General features: G+C 36.3%; 1 pseudogene; it reads left to right on the forward strand.

The window, feature by feature from the left end:
• The window catches only part of LOC133862716 (U-box domain-containing protein 33-like), a 28,629-nt pseudogene extending 21,727 nt beyond the window's left edge, over positions 1-6,902 (forward strand).
• Positions 6,903-9,803: the final 2,901 nt, after the last annotated feature.

The raw sequence follows: 9,803 nt of genomic DNA on the forward strand, positions 1-9,803 counted from the left end.
CTTCTGAATAGTGGAATTCCTGGGTTTGGCTGCCCCGGAGTGGTTTTTCTCTTAACTGAGTTTCCACTTCGTCAACAAAAATATCTGTGTCATTTACTTTCCGTTGTGCTTTAATTTTTGTTGACACTTATGCACACACTTTACTTTTAGAAGTCATTTCAATTTTTCATCCACCAAGTGCCGAATCTTCCTTTCTGCCACACCATTTTGTTGCGGTGTATATGCACATGAAAGCTCCCTTCGAATGTCGTGCTCTTGACAAAAATTGTGAAAGTTGATAGAAGTGAACTCTCCCCCATTGTCGATTCGAAACCTTTTAATCTTCTTGTCGAGCACACTTTCCACAGTTGCTTTGAATTCTTTGAACCTGGAGAATACTTCGGATTTTTCTTTCATAAAATATACCCACGTAAATCGTGTATAATCATCAACAAGAACAAGCATATAAAGAGAACCCGAATACGATGGTGTAGTACAAGGCCCTATCAAATCACCATGAATAAATTCTAAAGGTGATTTGCACCGTGAAAAAGATTTGTCAAATGGAAGGCGATGTGCTTTTCCATATTGACAACCCTCGCATACTTCATCCCTACCAAAAGTAGTCAACATAGGCAACCCATTCACCAAATTTTTCAGAACCATAACTTTTAATTTATCCATGCTAAGATGTCCTAATCTAGCATGCCAAATTGATGCTCCATCATTTGTACTCATTTATCAATATAAGAAACTGTGGATACTAAAACAAATAAGTCTTTAATTCTCTTACTAGTATGAACAACATCTGCATCTATGATTCTGATATTCTGAAGAAACTTCACATCCTTTGGCCCAAACAAGACATAGTGGCCAGCATCAACAGCATTGACCATTGAAAAGAGGTTCTTTTTCATCCCGAAAACTTGAAACACACTTTTAAGCGTGATTTGTTCATCTCCATTGCCTTTGATAGTCACGACCCCTTCCTTCTCAACGGGATGAATGGAGTTGTCTGCTATGACGATTGCATCATTTCCTTTGTAATCTCGAAAGCTTGAAAATTTGGATTCGTCACTTGTGAGATGATGCCCGCAACTGAGTCAACGACCCAATCATTTTTATAATCGATTGATGACAAGGCATCAATCGTAGTGGTTCCTGCCATAAAGCACTTTCCCCACTCTTCTTCATGTTCAAGTTCACCTTCCTTCTTGGCTACGGATCCTCCTTCGAGTTTCACATGGCAATTCTTCTTTATGTATCCAAGTTTACTACATCGATAACACTTGACACCTTTTTTATTTACATCTCGCTTTTCGAATAATTCTCCATCATCTTCATACTCGCTAGAACCATCGTTTTTACTTTTGTTGAAATTTTTCTTTTTATTGGAAAAGAGCACATCTCCTTCACTTCCCGAGATGGAGCATCCAGCCATTTGTCGAGCCAATGATTCTTGTGATGTGAGAAGACTTTCAAACTCTACCAAGGTGGGTTGAACAGCCCATCCTTGAATAGACGTAACATGGGGAATATATTCCCTTTTTAAACCACAAATAATATGAAGCTTCATTCGTGCCTCCGATATAGGTTCTGCTGGATCAAGGGTTGAAATCTCCGAACAAAGATTTTTAATCTTCAAGAAAAACTGAGAAATAGAGAGATCACCTTGAGTTGCATTTGCCAACTCGTTCTCCATTTGTTGCAATCGAGCCACATCCTTTTCATTGAAAAACCCATCAAGGGTAGTCCAAATCTCTCCAGCCGACTTACACCTAATGATATGCTCAAATAGCCCATGGGAAATAGATCTCTTCAAAATAGATTCCGACTTTGCATTCGCTATCCGCCATTTCTTAAAGTTATCAACGTTCTCTGGAGCGTCTTCCAGAGGATTCACATCACCTCCACCAACAACCTCCCATAAGTCTTCTCCAACAAGATAAGACTTCATGCACGATCTCCATATCTTGTAGTTAGAATGGTTGAGCACCTCAACCCCAAAATTGTTAAACCGTCCACCCGAATCCATTTCCACACCACCAATTGATCTTCTTCACCAAGGATGAATCACCACAACCCTTGAAGCTCTGATACCATGTAGAGAAATATGGTGTCCAATTATTAGGAACAACCAATTCTCAAGTAGTGCAACAAAGTTACACTAGCCCAAGGACTCACAACCAAAAGTAGAAGAAAGATCAAAACAAAATGGAAAATGTACTTCGTATTTATGAAATAATACAACAATAGAAAAAATTTGGGTTGGACAACACACTTGCACAAGATAGAAGAAAGTTTTGGTGGGATATGATGGAATGAATGACTTGGAAGCATGCATAGGGTATATATAAGGGTTAGGGAAAGGTTCTAGAGTATTCTTACACTTAAATAGGAAGATAAGCATGACTTTTCATGTGACCAAGGAAGAACAACGAATTTGTACATGAAATAATAATAATGTTCTTTTGGAAGGTATAAGGTTGTATTGAAAGATGAAGTGGGTTGAATAAGGGTAGTGATGGTTAGATGACCTAGGTAGAAGATGGTAGGGTGGAAAGACTAAGAATGAGAGAATGGCATATGTCATCCATCATGTGCAAGTGAGTCTCCCCACATTTAAAATTACATTAGTTCCTCACTACTTCACTCAAAACAAGAAAATTAATAACTATGGATTCTAGAAAATACAATTTAAAATTTAACAAGATCAACATATGTTACTTTGTTGCGCAATAGGGACATCACCAAAACTGGGCAATCAAACTTCTTGAGATCACTATCTGTTGTACTATTGGGGTTCAATAGGGACAGAGATATTCCAATACCAGAAGTCATTGAAGAGCTTTCATCTCCAAAGAGCTCCTTCTTTACTCCAGAAGAGAGTTTTGATCAATGGGATTTACCGAGGAGTTCCAAGCTGGGAGTGGTTGATGAAACTCTGACTCCATGGAATGAGGGAAATGAGAATGGGTTAGAGTTTAGCACACTCTCTTCGGCTTCGGCTTCGGCTTCGGCTTCTGGTTATTCAAGAAGCTCTTCCAATATGGACGTCACATCTTCTTTGTTGCCACCAATTATTCCGTCTTTGATTTCTAGTCCAACTCTCATGTCAACATGCTATTCTTCTTCTTCTTCTAGTGGAGTTCACAGTGTTATTGTGGTAAGTGCAAAACATTCGTCTGTGCATATAAATAAGTAACGTTTGAAATTATATTTTTAATTCATAATGTTGAAAACATAGAAAATTTTGTATTTCAAATTACAAGTATGAATGTGTTTTTTAAAATGCATGATTTTAATGATTAAACTAAGATTTTACTATCAAGGTAACTGAGTTTTTAAAAATTAGATATTTTGAAATTACTATTTGTAAATCCCACGTTTTAAAATCACATAAATAAAAAATGAACCTTGGTCCCAATTGATCAACGACTAATGATACATCTGAACATGAAGGAAGTCTAGATAATACTCTGTACGAGCAACTTTGGCAGGCGATGGTAGAGGCTGACAAAGATGCACTCAAGCGTCGAAAAGCAAAAAGAGACATGATTGAGGCTATACGTTGGGTAATGCTTTTAGCAATCTACAAACTTCTTTAATGTTATTATTGTTATTTTTTTCATTGATAAAGATGTGAGCTTGATTTGGTAAAGTTTTCAAAAACAACACTCTCACACGTACAAATGTTATCAAACAGATTTTCAAAACAAATACCAAAATATTTCTCAGAACTAACAGTAGCCACAATGAGGTTGTCATGCAGATCTTGTTGCTGCCACCACCTGTGTAGTGGCTTTGCAGTGGTGATCCATTTGGTAGCCCCATTATAGTTGCAAGATCTGCATATTAGCCAAAGTAAGGCCACCAAATCTCTTTGACAGCCACCGTACCATAGTAGTTGCAAACAAATTTTCTTGGCGATCATTGTGGTGTTAGCCATCGCATGATTGCCAGTTATGTTTGGCAGTCACTATGGTAGTGATCAGAGCTGCATGGGGCCCACCAAATCTGTTTGGCAGCAACCACATTAATTTTTGACAATTTGTCGGCCCTTAGAGTGGCCACTAGAGATGCATGATGGCGGTCGAGAGGCCAACAAATCTTTTGACAGTCACCACGGGGTGGTAGCCGCTATCAGTGGAGGCTAACCTCCTCCATAGAGTAAAAAAAAAAAAATTCCATTTTTTGTTTTGTTTGGTTTATTTTACTTTTTGTAAACTATTCTCGATTTTTTGCTTTTCAAAAACACTTATTAACTCACCCAATAAATTTTGTTTTGTGGATTCCACGTGTGGAGACAGATTCCGGTAGGTGACGTGTCGATCAGTGATTTGCCCGTATGCTCCTTATTCAAGTACCTGCAAGGGAAAGCTGCGTTGGGAAGGTGCCGACAATCCCGCTCCGATGCTTAAGTAAGTGCATTGTTTTGAGGATAAATGCACAGAGTAATGTCAAGGAGATAATCAGTGTACCTTAATATTTGAAGGGTCTCTGGTATTTATAGAGTTTGAGGAACAGTTAATCGATTCCTTATATATACGGGAATCGGTAGTCGAGGAAGACGTGGCTTCGGGCACATAGGTAGTTTGGGTCCACGATCGCTTATCCCGGGTGCACTATCCTTTATGGTTGATGTCACTGGCGAAGCTCCGAGCGCACGATCTTGTTTTGGTTTGCGCCCAACATCCCCTAGATCCCGGGTAATCCCGAGATCTACGCGGGCGTAGGTGTCAATTGGTACCCGGGTCAAGTGAACAGGTTGGGTCCAGATGATCTTGGCAGGCTTGGATAGATTAATTTCTCTTGAATTGCTTTGGCCCGGTCGGGTGGACCCAATGGGCCTTGTGCTCAGGCTGGGCCTGGCTACCGAGGAGGCCAATATTTTCCCTAACACCACGTAAAACACTTTTTTCTTTTCAAATTTGGCCTCACCAAAAGAATTATCAAGTTCCACTCTTTCACAAATTTTTTGTAAATGTTTAATACCTAACCTAAATGATGTAAATAAATATTAACTCGTGAAAGAAAGATTTCTACTTGACTACTATTGACACTAAGCTTGAAAAAAAAAACCAATATGAACTTTTTAAAGGTCCAAAATCTTATGCAAATTGCAAATAATCCAGTCAACGTACAGGCAGAGTTGAAACAAAGATTAGAAATTGAGGAAGCACTAGTGAAGGTGACCTAGCGGAAGTGGTAGAACGTGAAAGAGAAGCTGTGTTCTTAATAAACAAACATCAACACACACGTTGATAGAGAAAACTAAGATATTGTTGATAATAAACTTGAATGAATTTTCAATACAACTGTCCTCTATTTATAATGAAACTATAAAGCTACTAAAAGGAAAAAAAATCTCCTGCAAACGGAAATAAAACAAAAGAAGGAAAAATAAACTAGTTATGGCAAAACTTGGTGCCAAAAAAAAAAAAAAAAACTAATTATGGTAAAACTTGGTGTCAAAGAAAATCTAAATATGAGAATTATTATATGGATTATTCTTCGATTGTCACCTCACTCGGCTCTTTCCTTTCTTGATTAATATTCTGACTCAATCGGCTCTTTCCTTTCTTGTTTAATATTCTGCAATAATCTGTCCTACATTAGAAGGAGAAAGAAAAACTTGAAAAGGTGAAGAATCAGAGAGATCAACTCATGGAAGAACTCCAAATTTCTCAAGAACGGGAAACATCACTAAAATGCCAAATTGCAGTGTTACATATGGAGCATGATGATGCGCTGAAAGAAGCTGAAGGGCTAAGAAGAAAACAAGGTGAGGCCTCAAGTAGACACAGATTGCCTGATGATCAGTTCTCTGAGTTCTCGTTCACTGAGATTGAAGAAGCTACTCTATGGTTTGATGAATCCCTTAAAATTGGAGAAGGAGGATATGAGAACATTTATAAAGGCCTCCTTCGTCAAACTAAGGTTGCTATAATTAAAGATGCTAAAATCTCATGACTCACAAGGCACCTCACAATTCCAAATGGAGGTTTGTGTATTTATTTCTTCTTGTTGGGCTTATGGCTTTGACGTCAATACCTGGACTAGATTTGTTGGTTTCTTGTTTGGTGCAATATTTCATAGAAAATGTAGATCGATCTTATTGAAACACTTCAAAAGAAAAAAAAAATGCAAAAACAGAGAATCAAAAGCATGGCATTCTATGTCACTAGTTGGTTGTATATCAGGTTGATGTATTGAGTCAGCTAAGGCATCCCAATCTTGTGAAACTCATAGGATCTTGCCCCGAAGTTTTCGCGCTCATCTACGAGTATCTTCCCAACGGAAGCCCTGAATATAGACTGAGCATGAGGGACAACACTCCTCCATTATCATGGCAAACTCGAATACTCATCGCCATAGAGTTGTGCTTTGTTCTTGTGTATCTTCACTCCATTAAACCTCACAGTATAATGCATGGTGATTTGAAACCCTCAAACATCCTCCTTGATGCCAACTTTATTTGTAAACTAAGTGACTTTGGAATCTGTCGTATGTTATTGCCTAATGCAAGTTCAAGCAAAAACACAACGACGACACTGTCTCATAGAACTGTCCCGAAGGGTAATTTCGCTTTCATAGATCCTGAGTTCCTTGAAACAAGAGTGCTTACTTTGAAGTCTGACGTTTACTCGTTTGGAATCATATTACTACAATTGTTGACTGGGAGACCACCTTTTCGGATATCAAATGAAGTGAAAAATGCCCTGGATGCTGGAAATTTGAAAACTCTCTTGGATCCTTTGGCTGGAGACTGGCCGATTGTGGTTAATTACTCAAAACTTGGCTCATTTGGGATTGAGATGTTGTGACTGGAACCGAAGAAGCCGGCCAGACCTCAGGTCAGAAGTCTGGAAGTACTTGAACCAATGAGGGCCGCTTCATGTGGAGCCTCATTTTCATCCTAGCTGGGATCTTGAAGACCATTAATATTGCCAACCACCTTTCATTTTTTATTTTTTTTTTTAAATGAGAAATGCTATTTAATATTATTATGACTTACATAACCATTAATATTGCCAACCACTTTTCTTTTCTTTTTTTTTCTTTTTTTTAAATGAGAAATACTATTTAATATTCTTATGACCTACATAAGTGAAGGTATGGGTCTTATAGATCTAATGGTTAATTTTAAAAAAGATGAGGATATGAGAAGGATTAGAAAATATTAAATAGCATATTTTTTTTATTATTCATGTGGAGTAATTGATCATTAATATATACAGATTGGTTTACGATTTCAAAAAGTATAATTTAAAAATAATAATTATAAAACATGTGATTCGAAAATGTAATTTTTAAAAACATTATTAATCGTTTAGTAAAATTACAATTTAAATTTTAAAATCGTACATTTGTAAAAAAGGACTCCCTTTTTTATTATTTGAAACACAATTTTTTACATTTTTAAATCTCTATTTTTTAAAAACAATTAGCCATATGAATTATGAATGGTTCGTTGGGGTATTGAATTTTTTGAATTAGAATTCAATTCTAATTCTATTTACAAATATCGAGGTAAAAAATTGTGTTTGGGTGTTGAATTTTGAGATTGAAAAATATTATATTTTAATGGTAAGAAATGATTGGAAGTTTAAAAAGTTGTATATAATGATTGGTATTTTGAAAAGTTGTGTGAAATAATAATATAAATAATAATAATTTATTATATATTGATTATTTAATTAAAAAAAATAAATAATTTTTTTTACAAAAAAATAATTGAAATCAAAATTAAAAATTAAAAAATAAATAAAAAATGAAGCAAGAGGTGGCTGTCAGACAATGGGGGTGGCCGTGCGCCACCCCCAGAGGAGGTCGGGGGTCACCGCGCGGCCACCACCAGTACTTGGGGGAGGCCGCTCGGCCACCCCCAGTAGTCGGGGGAGGCCGCGCGGCCTCCCCCAAGGGTCGGGGGTGGCTTCATTTATTATTATTTTTATTTAAATTATTAATAGTTTATTATTTAAATGTGAGACTCACACGTTTTTTTGAGTCAACTTTTCCTACGCACGGGTTCCACCATTAATCTGAAAGACAGCCTTTAGTGGATTCAAAATTCGGGTCAAAATCTGAATTTTTAAGCGGGTGGGTGGGTTTTAAAAAAAAATCCGAATGAAATAATTATTCCACTCTGTTGTCAAACCAACCAGAAAATGTGTGGGCTGTCATATAAAATTATTAATATATTATTCCTCTGTATAAGACAGAAAATGGTCTGTGATCAAGTATGACGGGAAGCAGCGAGATGTAGATTTAAGATTTGCATCCTCGACTCAAGGGAGATATGATTGTCATTCAAAAAAAAAAAAAAAGAAGGGACATTATTAGGCCGACAGAACATAAAGTGATAAGATTTTCAGGCCATTTTATGTTAAAGGATTAACCCGTGGTATCCGTGAGGTCGATCTACGGTCCATTTCAGCGGCTGAATTAATGTAGCTGGATTGATTGATTTAAATTTTGCAATCCGTCCAATATTTTCTAGGGCTGAAATTTCTTTTATGTGATCCAGCAAACTGGACACATGCACGAATTTAACAATATATTAGTAGGTTGGAATTGAGAATTTTTATCCGTTTGATAATAAGGATCGAATTAGGATTAACATATATAATAATGCTTCATTATCTGAATTTGATACGTAAAAATGAATTACCACCTCCAATATTTTTTTATTGAACGGGCGTCGATCAATATGAGCTATTAATATGGAGAAATGCTAAACATCATCCACTCATTCCCCCTTCATCATCCCCTTTTCCTAAAAAAAATTAATTTTTATTAAAAAGTTGTCTCTGATGTGACATCAGAGACAACTTTTTAATAAAAATCAATTTTTTTATTATAAAAAGGTGATAAGAGGGGGATGAAGGGAGGATGTGTAGAATGACTCATTAATATGTGTATGGTGTACTTGTTAATGCATGTGTCAATATGGGCTACTAATATTTTTATTTATCCGTAATGATTTTTCTCTTAATTATCAACAAAATGGTGGGTATAACCTTTCAGCATAAAAGAAAAGTCGCATCATTATTATTTTGATTTCAAATTTCAAGTTTTCTCAATTCCGGTAGGATGTAAATTTCTTTTAAACTGATTTGTAATTAGCCTTTTAAAACAACATGTGTCACATACAAACTAATTTGTAAAAAATTTCAATCAATTTGGATAACAATTTATTTTAATAAATAAAAATTGACATGTATTTAAAATACAAGTGAGAATCACATACTCTATTAAAAATGAATATGAAAGATTAAAAATTTGGACACATCAATTTAATACAATGGATTGGAGCAATTTTTTTCCCAAATTCAGTTTAAAGGAAAACTTTGTTCATTCACAAAATTTGGTCCAAAAAGCCTACACTTATTTGAAATTTTTGGGTAAAATTTTTAAATGCTCTGTTTGTTTCGGCGTAAAAAAGTTTTTGAAAAATTATTTTGGTATTTTTCGGTGTTTGGTGGGGGCGAAAATAATAATCAACCGTAAAATGATTTTCATTTGACAAAAAATGCTTAGTAAATTTCGAAAAATAATTTACGCTTTTTGAAAGCGTAAATCATTTTTCCCAGACGGCAGACGCTATCGACCATTTTTTAAACAACGTAGTCGACCATCGCCGGATTCTGACAAGCCAGATTCCGGCAATGGTTGGAATCCGGCCGGTGTCGAAATTTGAAAATTTTCGCCGGAATCCTGCGACGTTCGACCACCGTCATTGAATTCCAGTGATACTGTGCCAGATTTCGACTAAATTAGTCGGGATCTGGCCAGAACGGCCAGGATCTTGGCCATCTGCT

Source organism: Alnus glutinosa, chromosome 3 (assembly GCF_958979055.1).
Source record: "Alnus glutinosa chromosome 3, dhAlnGlut1.1, whole genome shotgun sequence".
Taxonomy (NCBI): domain Eukaryota; kingdom Viridiplantae; phylum Streptophyta; class Magnoliopsida; order Fagales; family Betulaceae; genus Alnus; species Alnus glutinosa.